Below are 17488 nucleotides of genomic sequence, written 5' to 3'. Positions count from 1 at the left end.
CTCTGCTCTTCATCTACGCTTCTCATAATCTGATACAATTCTGATGCTCTGATTTTATTTCAGGTTTGCAATGCTTTGCTTGACAAACTTCCACAGTTTTATTTTTAATTAGAAAATTCTTAAAACATCTGGAGTGTAAAATATTGTCTGCTCTTCCCCTCTCTCAATAGCACATGGGAATAAAATACAATATTTAATATCTGATGAAGGGTCTCAGCCCGAAACATCAACTGTTTATCGTTCTCTATGGATGCTGCCTGACCTGCTGAGTTCCTGCAGCATTGTGTGTGTGTGTGTGTGTGTGTGTGTGTGTGTGTGTGTGTGTGTGTGTGTGTGTGTGTGTGTGTGTGTGTGTGTGTGTGTGTGTGTGTGTGTGTGTGTGTGTTACTCTGGATTACAAGCATCTGCAGAATCTCTTGAGTTTTTGATATCTGGCTGTGATACGCTAGCTTTCTTAAAAGTATATGTTTCTGCAAAACAACCATATTGTTATAAATAGGCAGAAAAAGTGAGTCTGGAACACCTTGTTTAATTTACAGCTTATTGAATGCAGTGCCATCTGGTGGCAGAAGGAAGAAGTGATGTTGCCTGTGAAGTTTTTTTTGGAAATTGTGGAGAACGTGCCTGTCAAAGTTCAGTTTTAGTCCACAAGACATCGGAGCAGAATTAGGTCATCCGTCCAATTGAGTCTGCTCCACCATACCTGATTTATTTGCCTTCTCAACCCCATTCTCCCATTTTCTCCCCATAACCTTTGAGGCCGTTACTAATTAAATATACCCAATGACTTGGCCTCCACAGCCGCTGCTGGCAATGAATTCCACAGATTCACCACACTCTGCTAGGAAACATTCTCTTCATCTCTGTTCCATAGACATGTCTTACATTCTGAGGTGTGCTCTCTGGTCCTAGACTCTCCCACTACTGGAAACATCCACTGCACTTCCACTCTACCTAGGCCTTTCAGACATCATTAGAGTTTTGGTTCAAATATGCAAAAAATAATTGAATTCTACAGATGAGGCAAAACTGACCGCCTCGAACTAAAAAAAACCGATCAGCCAAGCTTGGCACCGCTCAGCACCAGAAAACCTGCTATCGATGGAACTCCCCGAGTCACAGAGCACTACAGTAAAGAACCTGACCTTTCAGCCTATCTAGTCCAATGCAAAATATCAGGAACTGATGTTGTTGAATTCTCTGATGGGTGGAACCAAATCTGGTGCCAAGGCAGATTAGGGTTGTTGGGGCTCAGTCATCACAGGATCAGGGGACAGTGTTGGGCGTTTCTCAAGGCCCTGCCTTAGCCCGATTGTGACATCAGTGACCTTCATCACAATATGAGGAACATTTGCTAATGAGTGAAGTTGACACTTGCTTTGGTAATGAGTTAGCCCATAGCCTTGAGCAAAAGCAAGACAATGTTCAGAAAAGATGGCATATGCCCACCAATGACAAATCTAACTAGAGACACAGGCTAACTGCCTCCCATCAACACTCAATGACATTCCGATCATCTCACCCTCCAAGAGTCTCCACTAACTGGAAACTTAACTGCAGCAATCATGTAAATGCAGTTGTCACAAGAGCAGGCTCGTGGCCAAATATTCTGCAATGAATTATTCATCTCTTAATTCATCGCTTGTAAAGTTCAAACCAGGAGCTTGGTGGATGTTCTTCACTGGAAAAGTACATCTCCAATATCATTCAAGGAGCTTGACACAGTTGAGTAGAGAGCAGCCCACTGGAATGGTACCCCACCTACTACCCTTAAGTCGTCACTCACTCCACCATCGTTGCAATATAACCTGAAGATGTGCTAAAAATGACCTTGCTGCAAATTGTCAGCACTTCTTCAAAAGTACTTTCCAAGCTCATCAAGAGGGATATGGGCCACTGTTAAACGGGAACACCACATTTGTAAGGCCAGTGATGTTGTGGGGGTGGAACTGGACTCTCTGACGGTGGTGTCTGAAAAGAGGATGCTGTCCAAGTTGCATGCCATCTTGGACAATGACTCCCATCCATTCTATAATGTACTGGTTAGGCACAGGAGTACGTTCAGCCAGAGACTCATTCCACCGAGATGCAACACTGAGCGTCATAGGAAGTCACTCCTGCCTGTGGCCATCAAACTTTACAACTCCTCCCTCGGAGTGTCAGACACCCTGAGCCAATAGGCTGGACCTGGACTAATTTCCACTTGGCATAATTTACCTATTATTATTTAATTATTTCTGGTTTTATTTTGCTATATTTCTACACTATTCTTGGTTGGTGCGACTGTAACAAAACCCAATTTCCCTCGGGATCAATAAAGTAAGTCTGTCTGTCTGTCACAGTCACTGAGTGAACCTCCCAGAATATTGACAAGGTTTGGCATGGCATTGAACATTCTTACAAATTTCTTGCTTACTGCCCACTACGCTGCTGGTTGTCCATACCATCACACACAGATAGAGAGGGATTCTTCATTGCTGTTTCTGTCACAATTTTCTTTGTCCAGTCAGGGTTGTTGGCCCTGAGCTGAGCCCCTGAACCTGGAGGACTGGTGGACCACTCTTAGTCTGGCCTCTACCCTTTGACCGGCTTGGCATGGGTGACACTACCAAGAGCCAAAGTGTAAAGCCCTGACTTCAACCAGCACAGCTGTCTGGGTCATTGAGGCACACAAGCCTCCAAACCCTACAACAAGGTCGTGGTCCTCTTGGAGGTACAAACTCCTACAGATATACTTTTGAAAGAATCTTGAACGGTTGTGTCATGGTCTGCTGTGGCAATTTGAACGAGCAGGAGTGTAAGAAACTGCAGAGAGTAGTGGACTCAGCCCAATACATCACGGGCTCATCCCTCTCCCATTATCAGTAGTATCTATAGGAGGCACTGCCTCAAGACAACAACATCCATCAACAAAGATCCCACCATCCCTGCCATGCCATCTTCTTTTGGCTATCATCTGGCAGGAGGTACAGAAGCCCCAGGTCTCACACTACCAGGCAGGTTTGAGAACAGCTACTTCCCTTCAACCATTCAGTTCTTGAAACCGGCCAGTACAACCCTAATCATTACCTCAGGTTAGCAATACTATGATCAACCTGCAATACAAAAGGCTTTGTGTTTGTTTTTCTAATTGTGTTTTTGTTTTTTGGTGTAATTGTAATTTATGATTAATTTATGCTTTTCTTGTGAATGCCACTTATATGTTGCTGTGTGTCTGTGATTCTGTTGGAAGTAAGTTTTTCATTGCACCTGTGCAGACACATACTGTGCCAATGACAACAAACTAGACTTTGACTTTAACTTTGAAGTCACATACCATCTCGACTTTGAACCATAATTGTTATTCCACTGTGCTAACATCCTGGAGGAGGGAGTAAAAATGTACTAAACAGCAGATCCTAAGTACCTCCAAAGTACAAACGGGGAGGATCACGAAAGAAGCTCACAGTGGCATAGCTGTTAGCGTGACAATATTACAGCCTGGGGCATTGCAATTCGGAGTTCAGTCCTGGCGTTCTCTGTAAGGAGTCTCTGTACGTCCTCCCTGTGGAATGCGTGGGTCTTCTCTGGGTCCCCTGGTTTCCTCCCACTTTACTAAAGATATGCCGGGTAGGTTAATTGGACATCGTAAATTGACCTGTTGCTAGGTTAAGGTTAATTCGGGTTTGTCGAGCAGTGTGGCTCAAAGGGTTTATTCTGCTCTGAATCCATAAATAAAAATAAAACAAATAATTTTATTCACTGTTATAGATTCAGGGGTTAAGGAAGTAGGTGTATGCAGCAGGTATTAATTCAAGTGAGAATCAGTTGAAGTTCAAAGTAAATTTTATTATCAAAGTACATATAAGTAATAAAATCCTCTTGGGCTTCTAGTTGGGTACAGGTATTGATTTTAATTGACGTTTCGATGACAAACTCTACAATCTTCTTCATGAATCCCTGATGAAATCGATACCTGTACCCAGCTGGAAGCCCGAGAAGATTTTATTGATCATATATGCTGGGAAAGCACTAGATCCTTTTTTCAAAGTACACATATCACCCTGAGATTCATTTTCCTGCAGGCGTAATCAGCAAATCAATAGAAGAGTAACTATAAGAGGATCAATGAAAGATCAACCAGAGTGCAGAAAACAGCAAACTGTGCAAATGAAAATATAAATAAATAGTAATAAATAGCAAGAACATGAGATATCAAGATAGAGTCCTTAAAGTGAGATCATTGGTTGTGGGTACATTTCAATGGATGGGCATGTGAGTGTAGTTATCCCCTACAAAAAAAGGATCCGTTGTGATGGAATGGTAGAGCAGACTCGATGGGCCAAATGGCCTAATTCTGCTCCTATGTCTTATGGTCCTTTGTTCAAGAGTTTTTAAGAGACTCTTAGAGAGGTACATGCAGCTTAGAAAAATAGAAGGCTATTTGGTAGGGTAATTCTGGGCAGTTTCTAGAGATGGTTACATGGTCGACACAACATTGTGGGCTGAAGGGCCTGTAACGTGCTGTAGATTTCTATGCTCTATGTTCTATGTTCCAAGAGCCTGCTGGTTGTAGGGTAATAACTATTCCTGAAGCTGGGAGAGCAAGTCTGAGGGGTTTGTACCATCTACCTGACGGCAGCAGTGAGAAAAGAGCACGGCCTGGGTGGTGAGGATCTCTGATGATGGATGCTGCTTTCCTACGACAGCGTTTCATGTTTATGTGCTCAATGATTGGGAGGGATTTACCCCTGATGTAGTCAGTCGAATTTGGATTTTCCGTTCAAAAGCATTGGTGTTTCCATACCAGGCCATGATGCAGCCAGTCAATACACTCTTCGCTACACGTCTACAAAGTTTTAGCTGCCATGCCAAATCTATGCAGAGTCCTAAGAAAGTAGAGGTACTGCTGTGCTGTCTTCACAATTGCACTTATGTGCTGGGTCCAGGACAGATCTTCTGAAGTAGTAACACCTAAGAATTTAAAGTTGATAGCCCTTTCCACCTCTGATCCTCCGAAGATGACTGGCTGATGAACCTCCGGTTACCCTGTTCGGAAGTCTGCAATTTCTTGGTCTTGCTGACATTGAGTGAGAGGTTGTTGTTATGTCACCACTCAGCCAAATATTCAATTTCCCTCCTGTATGCTGATTCATCACCACCTTTGATACAGCCCACAACAGTGGTGTCATCAGCAAGCATGAATATGGAATTGGAGCTGTCAGAGTCAGAGGTGTAAAGCGAGTAGAGCAGGGGGCTAAGCATACAGCCCTGTGGTGCACGAGTGCTGATGGAGATGTTGTTAATCCAAACTGACTGGGGTCAGCAAGTGAGGAAATCCAGGATCCAATTGCACAAGGTGTCACTGAGGCCCAGTTGTTGGAACTTATTGTTTAGTTTTGAGGGGATGATGGTATTGAATGCTGAGCTGTCATTGATAAAAGGCATCCTGATGAAAGCATCTTTGCCGTACAGATGTTCCAGGTTTGAGTGAAGAGCGAATCAGTACAACTACAGAGCAAAGAGTTGAGTTGTACCACAGAGGCAAAATTCATGAGGACGAAGAACGCAGGACTGAAATTGCTGTATTTAAATGCACTTAGCATTCGGAATAAGGTGGACAAACTCGTGGCACAATTAGAGATTGGCCAGTATGATGTGGGCATCACTGAGTTGTGGCTGAAAGAAGGTCATAGTTGGGGGTATACTTTGTATCAAAAGGACAGGCAGGAAGGCAGAGACAGCGGTGTGGCTCTGTTGGTAAGAGACGGAATTACATCTTTAGAAAGAGCTGACATAGGGGCAGAGAATGTTGAATCTTTGTGAGTGGAGTTAAGAAACTGCCAGGATAAAAAAAAACATTATGGGAATCATATATAGACCCCCAAAGAGTAGCCATGATGTGACGTTGAGATTGCAAAGAGAGCTGGAAAGGGTATGTAACGAAGGTAATGTCATGATTGTAAAGGGGACTTCAATATGCAAGGGAATTGGGAAAATGGGGTTGGTGTCAGCTTGCAAGAGAGGGAATTTTTTGAATACCTACGAGATGGCTTTTTAGAGCAGCTTGTACTTGAGCCTACTTGGGGAAAGGCTGTCTTAGATTGGGTGTTGTGTAATAACCCAGATCTTATTAGAGAGCTTAATGTAAAGGAACCCTTAGGAGACAGTGATCATAATACAATTGAATTCATACTGCAATTTGAGAGGGAGGAGCATAAGTCAGATGTATCAGTATCACAATGGAATAAAGGGAATTACAGAGGCATGAGAGAGGAGTTTGTCGAGTTAGATTGGAGGAGGATACTGGTGGGGTTGACAGCAGAACAGAGGTGGCTGAAGTTTCTGGGAATAGTTCACAAGGTGCAGGATAGAAATGTCCCACAGAAGAAGTTCTCAAATGTGAGGGCTAGGCAACCGTAGCTGACAAGGGAAATTAAGGACTGCATAAAAGCCAAGGAAAGGGCATATAAGGTAACAAAAGTGAGTGGGAGTTGGATAATTGGGAAGCTTTTAAAATCCAACGAAAGGCAATAGGAAGGGAAAAGATGAAATATGAGGGCAAACTAAAAAATAATATGAAAAGGACACTAAAAGTTTTTCCAGTTATATAACGAATAAAAGGGAGGTGAGAGTAAATATTGGACCACTGGAAAGTGATGCTGTTGAGGTAATCATGGGGGACAAAGAAGTGGGAGATGAACCTAATAAGTACATTGCTTCAGTCTTTACTGTGGAAAACACAAACTGTCACAGGTCTGTGAGTGTCATTGTGAGCAGGAGTGAGTGACATTGCTATTACAAAGGAAAAAGTGATAGGCAAACTCAAAGGACTTAAGGTGGATAAGTCACCTGGACCAGATGGACTACATCCCAGAGTCCTGAAAGAGGACTCTTAAATAAGCACATGGATGAAAGATAAATGGAGGGCGATTTGGGAGGGAAGTACTAGATTGATCTTGGAGTAGGTTAAAAGGTTGGCACAATATTGTGAACAGTTTTGGGTCCCTTATCTTAGAAACGGTGTGCTGAAACTGGAGAGGGCTCAATGGAGGTTCACAAAAATGATTCCAGGATTGAAAGTTTGATGGTTCTGGGCCTGTACTTACTGGAATTCAGAAGAATGAGGGGTTTACCTCATTGGAACCTATCGAATGGCAAAAGGCCTTGATAGAGTGGATGTGGAGAGGATGCTTCCTGTGGTGGGAGACTCTGAGACCAGAGGACGCAGCCTCAGAATTGAGTGGCGTCCTTTTAGAATGGAGATGAGGAGGAATTTCTTTAGCCAGAGAGTGGGAAATCTCCGGAATTCTGACAGCTGTGGAGGACAAGCCTTTATGTATATTTAAGACAGAAGTTGATAGGTCAGGGCATGAAAGGATATGGGGAGAAGACAGAAGATTGGGGTTGAGCGGAATATTGGATCAGCCACGATGAAATGGCAGAGCAGACTTGATTGGTCAAATGGCCTAATTCTGCTCTTATATCTTATGATATTACAGATTTATATCATGTGTTGAAGAGCCTGTACTGTGGAATACATTTTATGTCCTATGTTCTAAGACAAAGGGATGTGTTAATTAGCCTGCATCAAACTAAGATCCTGATCCAGAAGTGTTAATAAATCATGGGTGTTTTGGGCATTGCCCAATGAAAGACTTTTAAAGGCAATTCAGGTCATCTCCCATGTTACAAATGCCCTATTTGTTGACAATCACACATATAAGTGAACTCCCATAATATTATTAAAATTAAAAAGTCTGATTGTACATATTGATGCACCATCAATAACTCACCCTGAGATGTGAAGGCGAGGTATCGGCTTTTATTGACTGGAAGAAGGGACAAGCAGTGATTGACCACCATACTACATCCTGGAGACAGAGAGCCCGGGCTCAGACATCAATCACCTTTATACAGGGGTCAGTGGGAGGAGCCACAGGAACAGTCAGCAGGGGGCGTGTCCAGACAGGTATATGTAGTTCACCACACATACATATGATTTTTTTTCTGCAAACATCAAAACTAGTTTCCTCTCTTTCCACTTTTAGAATTGTTCATTCTTGTAAGTCTTGTGTGTGCTTTGATGCCAATTATGATAATATTTTGGAGATATGGTTACCACAGTGAGTGATTTTTGTGTATTTTCTGATCTAAGGATATCTGTATAAACAGAACCCATTTATTACCTGTGGAGATCTTGGATGCAGTCATTTTCCTGGCAAATGGCAAAGAGATACTGAAAAAAAAGCAGTATGCATTTGAATTTCCAGGTCTCTGGAATGGCTTGGGACACTTGGGTGAAATTGGGCACAGATCTAATGTTAAAGACACAAGAGACTGTAGACACTGGGATCTCCAGATACAATCTGCTGGAAGAAGTCAGTATGTTGAGCAGAATCTTTTGGGAGGCAGGGACTGGCGTAAGGATTTGACCTGAAATGTCAATAATTCCATTCTTCCCACAGATGCTGTTTGACCTGCTGACCTCCTCCAGCAGATTGGTGCTTCAGATTTGTCACTTGTGTAAACCCAGGTCTCCAGACTCTTTCATGAGATTAAATACTGACAGATCAGAATCAGAATCAGGTTTATTATCACCGGCATGTGATGTGAAATTTGATAACTTAGCAGCAGCAGTTCAATGCAATAGCAGAGAACAAAAAAAAATATTTTTTGTTCTAGCAGAGAACAAAAAAAAATATTTTTTTTAAATAGTAATAAATAAACAAGTAAATCAATTATATATATTGAATAGATTTTTTTAATGTGCAAAATCAGAAATACTGTATATTAAAAAAAAAGTGAGGTAGTGTCCAAAGATTCAATGTCCATTTAGGAATCAGATGGCAGAGGGAAAGAAGCTGATCCTGAATCGTTGAGTGTGTGCCTTCAGGCTTCTGTACCTCCTGCCTGATGGTAACAGGGAGAAAAGGGCATGTCCTGGGTGGCAGAGGTCCTTAATAATGGACGCTGCCTTACTGAGACACCGCTCCCCGAAGATGTCCTGGGTACTTTGCAGGCTAGTACCCAAGATGGAGCTGACTAGATTTACAACCTTCTGCAACTTCTTTTGGTCCTGTGCAGTAGCCCGTCCATACCAGACAATGATGCAGCCTGTCGAAATGCTCTCCACGGTACAACTATAGAAGTTTTTGAATGTATTTGTTGACATGCCAGATCTTTTCAAACTCCTAATAAAGTACAGCTGCTGTCTTGCCTTCTTTATAACTACATCAAAATGTTGGGACCAGGTTAGATCCTCAAAGATATTGACGCCCAGGAACTTGAAGGTGCTCACTCTCTCCACTTCTCATCCCTCTATGACGATTGATACATGTTCCTTCGTCTTACCCTTCCTGAAGTTCACAATCAGCTCTTTCGTCTTACTGTCACTGAGTGCCAGGTTGTTGCTGCAGCACCACTCAACTAATTGGCATATCTCACTCCTGTACACCCTCTTGTCACCACCTGAGATTCTACCAACAATGGTTGTATCATCAGCAAATTTATAGATGGTATTTGAGCTATGCCTAGCCACACAGTCAAGGGTATAGAGAGAGTAGAGCAGTGGGCTAAACACACACCCCTGAGGTGTGCCATTGTTGAGTGCCTTCAGGATCCTGTATCTGAACCCAAAACACATCTGCTGAGATGATACTAAAATAGTTAGTGCTGGAGACAGTGTGGAGGGTTATGAAAAATTACTTGGGTGTTTTATTCAGCTAGGTATGTGGGCTGCAGTTGGCAAATGGCTTTCAATGTCAGGCATTGTATTTTGGGAGATCAAACCAGAGCAGGACATACAGTGGATGTTGTGGCCCTAGGGATTTTCCAGAACAGAGGAACCTGGGAGTTCAAATGCATAGTTTGCTGAAAGTGGCATCTCAAGTGGATAGGGTGAAGAAGGCACTTGGATCACTGGCCTTCATCTGTTGGGACATTGAGTATAGGAGTTGGTAAAATAAACTCATCTTGGGCTTCCAACTGGGTACAGGAATTGATCATAATCGACTTTTCGATGACAAACTCCGTCATCTTCATCAGGATGATGCCTGGGCATGTTTGGTCCAGTGGTATTTATACCCCTGTAGTCCGTCCCTCCTGATTGGTTAGCCCTCATCCAATCAGGTTTCTGCTATCCCATCTTGCCTACAATCTTCCCAAGATTGACTTCGACTGCACAAATATACTGAGGCCCGCCAATGGCTTTTGGTACCTGTGGTAAACTATGTATACCTGTCTGGACACGCCCCCCTGCTGACTGCTCCTGTGGCTCCTCCCACAGACCCCGGTATAAAGGCGATTGGGGCACTGCTTCTCCCTCAGTCTCTGAGAAGTCATGCTTCCTTTTTGCTGCTAATAAAACCCTATCGTTCACTTCCAGTCTCCGAGAGTTAGTGATGGTGCATCAATTTTATTAACAGCAATTTTAAAACATGGAGAGCATTTTACGACCCGACAGATTGGATCTCGACCCTCAATCCCAGGAAGCCGGCGACGCTTTCGAACTCTGGCTAGCATGCTTCGAATCGTACCTGGAGGAGATTCATGTGACCGAGCCTGCCACAATGCGCAGGGTTCTCCTCTCCAGGGTCAGTCCAAGGGTCTACTCCATGATCAGGGACCAAACGGATTACCAGGGTGCGATGGATGCCCTCAAAAGACAATACCGGTGGCCGGTGAACACCGTCTACGCAAGACATTGCTTAGCGACACGGCAGCAGCAGGCCAGAGAGTCAGGCGCTGAGTTTGTCCGGGCCCTACAGACACTCGTGCGGGCCTGCGACTGCAGGGGGCTGATGGCGGAACAGCATGCAGAGCTCCTAGTAAGAGATGCCTTCGTCATGGGGATCGGGTCAGTGTACATGCGCCAGTGGCTGCTGGAACGCGCTGATCTTATCTTACATTCGGCGATCGAGCTGGCCAACACGCTGGAGGCTGCTCTGCACAACGTTGACGCTGTCCAGGCGTGCGATCTCCCGACGGCCTCGTGGGCGCCGCAGACCCTGCAACCTGCCGGCGAATCGACCATGGCTGCTGCCAGTCGCAAGTCCGCGCAGTGTTACTTCTGCGGACTCGAAAAGCACCCCCAAAAACGCTACCCGGCCCGAGAAGCTACCTGCTCCAGCTGCGGAAAGAAGGTCCACTTCGCCAAGGCCTGTAGGTCCAAACCACAAGCAGGGTCGAGCAGCGCCGTGTGCAAGGCATGGTGGTCGCCATCTTGCCTCCCCGCCGTGTGCGAGGCATGCGGGCGGCCATCTTTGTCGGCGCCACCTCGCACTGCCTCCGACCCATGGGTGCTTACCGGGCACCAAGACGGCGATTCAACTCTGGCCTCCGTGACCCTCGACCAAAGCGCTCCACACCAGCTCGCAAGGTCAATGATGGACATCCTGGTGGAGGGGCACAGGACTAGCTGCCTGTTTGACACGGGCAGCACTGAGAGTTTTATTGACCCGGACACGGTGCAACGCTGCAGACTCGTGACACAGCCGGTAAGCCAGAGGGTCACCATGGCTTCTGGGTTGTATACAACAGACATCTGGGGGGGGGTGTGTAGCAACACTAGTGGTGCAGGGCACAGAGTATCAGGACTTTGTCTTACTGGTCATGCCTCAACTGTGTGCCCCTGTGCTATTGGGGCTCGACTTCCAGAGCCACCTGAAAAGTGTGACAATGGAGTATGACGGGCCCCTCCCACCAATCACTGTCAGAACTCCTCAGTTCTGTGGGACTTCATCATATACCCCGCTACTGACCACACACACACACACACACCGACCCGCACTTCCCACCGAACACCATGCCAACAGCTGCGCTACTGACACCACTTGCAGCCTCTCCACCCTCAAGATCCCTCCCCCACCGCTGTTCGCCAACCTGACCCCTGACTGTAAACCTGTGGCAACTAAAAGCAGGAGGTACAGCGCGGGGGACAGGGCCTTCATTCAGTCAGAGGTGCAGCGGCTGCTCAGGGAGGGGATCATTGAGCCAAGCACAAGTCCTTGGAGGGCCCAGGTGGTCGTTGTTCGGACAGGGCAGAAAAATAGGATGGTCGTGGACTATAGCCAGGCCATCAATAGGTTCACACAGCTTGACGCGTACCCCCTACCCCGCATCGCGGATATGGTCAATCAGATAGCTCAGTACAAGGTGTACTCGACCATAGACCTGAAATCCGTTTACAATCAACTCCCCATCCACCCGGAGGACCGCCCTTACACCGCCTTCGAGGCGGGCGGCAGGCTCTATCACTTCCTGCGCATCCCCTTCGGTGTCACAAATGGTGTCTCTGTCTTCCAGAGGGAAATGGACCGGATGGTGGACCAGTGCCAACTGAAAGCCACGTTCCCATATCTGGATAACATCACCATCTGTGGTCACAACTGGCAGGATCATGACACCAACCTCAAACAATTTTTCCAAGTGGCCAAAGCTCTTAACCTTACCTATAACAGGGACAAGTGTGTGTTCAGAACCACCCGACTTGCTATCCTTGGGTATGTCATGGAGTACGGAGTCATTGGCCCTGACACCGACCGTATGTGCCCCCTGTTGGAACTCCCTCTTCCCACCACCCTCAGAGCCCTCAAACGGTGCCTGGGCTTCTTTTCCTATTACGCCCAGTGGGTCCCTCACTACGCAGACAAGGCCCGCCCCCTGGTCAAGCCAACACATTTCCCCTCTCAGCTGAGGCCCGCGCGGCCTTCAGTCACATTAAAGGGGACATTGCCAAAGCAACGATGCATGCGGTGGACGAGACCATTCCCTTCCAAGTAGAGAGTGACGCCTCCGACTTCGCGCTGGCTGCTACCCTCAATCAGGCAGGAAGGCCGGTAGCATTCTTCTCTCGTATCCTTCAAGGCTCTGAAATTCTGCACTCCGTGGTGGAGAAAGAAGCCCAGGCCATAGTGGAAGCTATTAGGCACTGGAGGCACTATCTCGCCGGCAAAAGGTTCACCTTGCTGACCGACCAGCGCTCAGTTGCGTTCATATTTAGCAACCAACAGCAGGGCAAAATCAAAAATGATAAAATTTTGAGGTGGAGAATCGAACTCTCCACCTACAACTATGATATCCTGTACCGGCCTGGAAGGCTCAATGAGCCCCCTGATGCCCTATCCTGGGGAGCGTGTGCCAGCGCACAGCTCGACCAGCTATACGCCCTCCATGCACATCTTTGCCACCCGGGGGTCACCCGGCTTTTCCATTTCGTGAAAGCCCAGAACCTGCCTTACTCCCTTGAGGAAATCAGGACGATGACCAGGGACTGTCAAGTCTGCGTTGAGTGCAAACTGCACTTCTACCGTCCTGAAAAGGCACAACTTATCAAGGCCACCCGCCCCTTTGAGCGACTAAGTGTCAACTTTAAGTGTCCCCTTCCCTCCACTGACCGCAATGTGTACTTTCTTAACATAATCGACGAGTACTTGTGGTTCCCCTTTTCCATCCCCTGCCCCGATACCACTGCCACGTCCATCATAAAAGCCCTGCGCCAGCTCTTCACTCTGTTCGGATATCCCTGCTATGTCCACAGTGACAGAGGGTCCTCGTTTATGAGTGACGAGCTGCGCCAATACCTGCTGGCTAGGGGTATTGCTACTTGGAGGACCACGAGCTATAATCCCTGGGGGAATGGACAGGTGGAGAGGGAGAATGCCACAGTGTGGAAGGCCACACTCTTAGCCCTTAGGTCAAAGGGATTGCTGGTCTCTCGCTGGCAGGAGGTCCTCCCTGAGGCACTCCACTCCATCCGCTCCCTGTTATGCACGTCCACCAATGCCACCCCTCATGAGCGACTCTTTTCTTTTCCCAGGAAGTCTGCCACTGGGTCCACCCTACCAGCTTGGCTGACGTCCCCAGGGCCGGTGCTGCTCTGGAAACATGCGAGGAGCAATAAATACTCCCCGATGGTTGAGAGGGTTCACTTACTTCATGCGAACCCCCAGTATGCCTACGTGGTCTTACCTGATGGGCGGGAGGACACGGTCTCCGTCTGCGACCTGGTGCCCACAGGAGCACCAGACCCCTACCCTGAACGCTCCACGGTAACTATGAACCCCGTACCCACCGATGTATATACCCACGAGACACTGCGCATGCCAAGCCCTACACAGACTCCTCACGACACTCTCATACCGGGCGCCACGCACACGCATGAGGGATTACTGATGCCTAACAGGCTGGCACCTCAAGTCAGGCCGGAGCCAGCACAACCACCGTCACCGGTGCAATCACCACCGGTGCTACGTAGATCGCAGCGACAGACTTGACCGCCTGATAGACTTGACCTGTAAATATATTTGTAAGAAACTTCACCCCGTGGGGACTCTCTTTTAAAACAAAGGAGGGGTGAATGTGGTAAACTATGTATACCTGCCTGGACACGCCCCTCTGCTGACTGCTCCTGTGGCTCCTCCCACAGACCCCGGTATAAAGGCGATTGGAGGCACTGCTCCTCCCTCAGTCTCTGAGATGTTGCGCTCCCTTTTGCTGTTAATAAAAGCCTATCGTTCACTTCCAGTCTCCAAGAGTTATTGATGGTGCACCAATACCGCCTGGTGAAGGAAGACATTGAAATAAAACTGCAGGAAAAGAATTTTAACAAAGACAAAGGTCTCAATCTTAGTAAGAACCGGAATTCAATTGTAATATGTCTACTTAGGCGAGGCCCGGGTTACCATAGCAATATGCTGCTTTCTAACAAGTTGGATGGTTTAATGACGGCTGTAAGAGAGAGATGATTGCATGACTCCTGATGAAGGTGGCAGAGTTTGTCATCGATACATCGGTTATAATCAATACCTGTACCCAGCTGGAAGCCCGAGAAGAGTTTATTCATCATACATGCTGGGAAAACACTAGATCCTGTTACATAGGAGCTGGAAGTTATACTGTCATTATGTAAGATATTGATGAGGCTGCACTTGCATTTTTGTGTACAGTTTTAGTCACCTTTTTATAGGAAGGGCGTTATTAAACTAGAGAGTGCAGAATAGATTTATCAAGATGTTCCCTGGACTTGGGTGCCTGAGTTACATAGACAAGGTCTTTATTCCCAGGAACATAGGAGATAGAAGCGGGGGAGCATAGGCAGGGTGAAAGCACAGCTTTTTTCTCAGGTAGGATGTGCTTAAAAAAGATGGCGTAGGTTGAAGATGCAAATGCTGGAGGAACTCAGCAGGTCAGGCAGTTCCTATGGAAATGAATAAACAGTTGAGGTAATGAATAAATAAACTGAAGATCAGAGGCAAGAGATTTAAAAGTGACTTCAGAGCCAGCTTTCTTGCACAAATGTGGTGCATATTTGGAATAAGCTGCCAGAAATAGAGGCTGAGGCAGCCACATTATCAATGTTTAAATGAAATCTGGTTAAACGCATAGAAAGGAATGCTTCAGAGGGCTGCGTCCAAATGTGGGCGGATGGGAGTAGCTCTGTGGGTAGGTCAGGGCTAAAGTGCTTGATTGCATGTCGTATGACTCTAGTGAAATGAAACAAATGTTTTATCTTCTGCTGAGATCTGATATTTAGCACCGACCCTACCTTAGACTTGCGTGACAAGGTTCAGAAGTCTGATGTTATACCAGAGAAAATAGACGGAAATATTGAGCAGGTCTGGCAGCATGTGTAGAAAGGGTTAAGTCATCAGGCCTGGGACTCTTCAACAGAACTGGTAGAGTGAGAGTGTAGAGATGGTTGGTTAGGTGAAAGATGACATGACTGATAGGGTGGGACCAGGGTTGCCATAGCAATATGCTACTTCTAAACCAACAGGTTGATAGTTTAATGAGGGCTGTTAGGGAGAGATTAAACATAAACTGGGACATGTAAAAACAGTGAAGTGCAGGCCAGAATTATTACTGAGAACAGATGAACATTGGAAGGGCCAGCAGATTACAGATTTCCAGAATTTCCATTTGGATATCCTGACTGGTTCTTGGAGGAGTGGTAAAGCTCTTCACGCACTACTCGTGATGTTTCAGGGATGGGCCCGCAGTCGTATGGGGAAGAACGTACAGAGCAAAAGTCATGAAAACAGAAGATATGAGTGGTTTGCACTGGAGCAGAGTAGAATATATGGCCAAATACCTCAGGCAGGGAACCATACCTGGAAATGACGAGTGAAATGAATTAATGCCATTAAAACCTTTGGTTACATGGAATCGAACACAAACCATATTGTGATATCTTGCCTTTAATGTCTCTGATTTCGCTTATGCAGAAATTTATGGCGCCGATGTTCAAAATAGATTCAGATCCAACGTTCAGGCCAGTTACTATGGAAGCCATTCTGTCTGAATGCATAATGGCTTGGTGGGGCAACTGCTCTCTGCACAGGATTGCAAGAAACTGCAGAGCTGTGGACACAGCGCAGCACGTCACAGGAACCAGACTACCCTCTGTGGACTCTGTCTATCCTTCCCGCTGCCTCAGGAAAGCAGGCAACAAAACCAAAGCCCCTACACACCCCGGGCGTTCTCTCTTTTTGCCCTCTCCCATTAGGCAGGAGATACAAAACCCTGAAATCCCACACAAGCAGGCTCAATCCCACTGTTAACAGACTCGAATGATCAGATAGTCTCCTGGCCTCACAATGAATTGCGCTTTATCGTTCACCTGCAGTAGCTTTTATTCTGCGCTGTTATTATTTTAACTTCATCTCGCTCCACGGACTGCGTAATGATTTGATCTGTGTAAGCAGTATGCAAGGCAAGCTTTTCACTGTATCTTGGTACATGTGCCTACGATAAACCAATATCAATAGCAATCGAAGTCTACGTCAGCCTTGGCAGCTGTCAAAACAGGGCGGCTGCACCTTGCTGGCTGTGAAAGCTTCTCTAGCTGTTTGAGTGTGACTTCTCCTTGCCCCCTCCACGTGAGGATGATACATTGCAGAACACCCCATTGCCGTGCAGGATTGGGAGACTTTCCAGGATCCGCCTTAGTATTTGTCATGTGTCCACTTACCTCCTGTATATTTTTAATTTGGATTGGATATAAATGTCAGAGGTACAGTAAGAAATATTGCAGACGATGCAAAAAATTGGTGTTAATAATGAGGTTGGCAGCAACAAGGTTGAGGCGAGTGAGGGAGGAATGATTGTGCTCAAATTAGGCAGAACAATGGGAAATGGAATTTTATCCTTAAAGGTGATGCATTTTAGGGATGTTGAAAGTGGAAGATTCACAATTAATGGTTGGGTGTTATTGAAGATCTTGGAGTACCAGATTTGTTACTGTAGTACAAAAGCAAGGATGTAATAATGAGGCTTTATAGGGCATTGGTCAGACCACACCTGGGGTATTGCAAGCTGTTTTGGGCTCCTTATTTAAGAAAGAACATGCTGGCACTGGAGAGGGTCCAGAGGAGGTTCATGAGAATGATCCGAGGAATGAAAGGGTTAATATTTGAGGAGTGTTTGATGGTTCTGCGCCTGTACTTGCTTGAGTTTAGAAGAATGAGGGGGGGGGGGGAATCTCAGTGAAACCTATCAAATATTGAAA

The sequence above is a fragment of the Hemitrygon akajei genome, chromosome 22 (assembly GCF_048418815.1).
Source record: "Hemitrygon akajei chromosome 22, sHemAka1.3, whole genome shotgun sequence".
In the NCBI taxonomy this organism is placed as follows: domain Eukaryota; kingdom Metazoa; phylum Chordata; class Chondrichthyes; order Myliobatiformes; family Dasyatidae; genus Hemitrygon; species Hemitrygon akajei.
The sequence above is the reverse complement of the archived record's forward strand: the minus strand, read 5'-3'. Positions refer to the sequence as shown.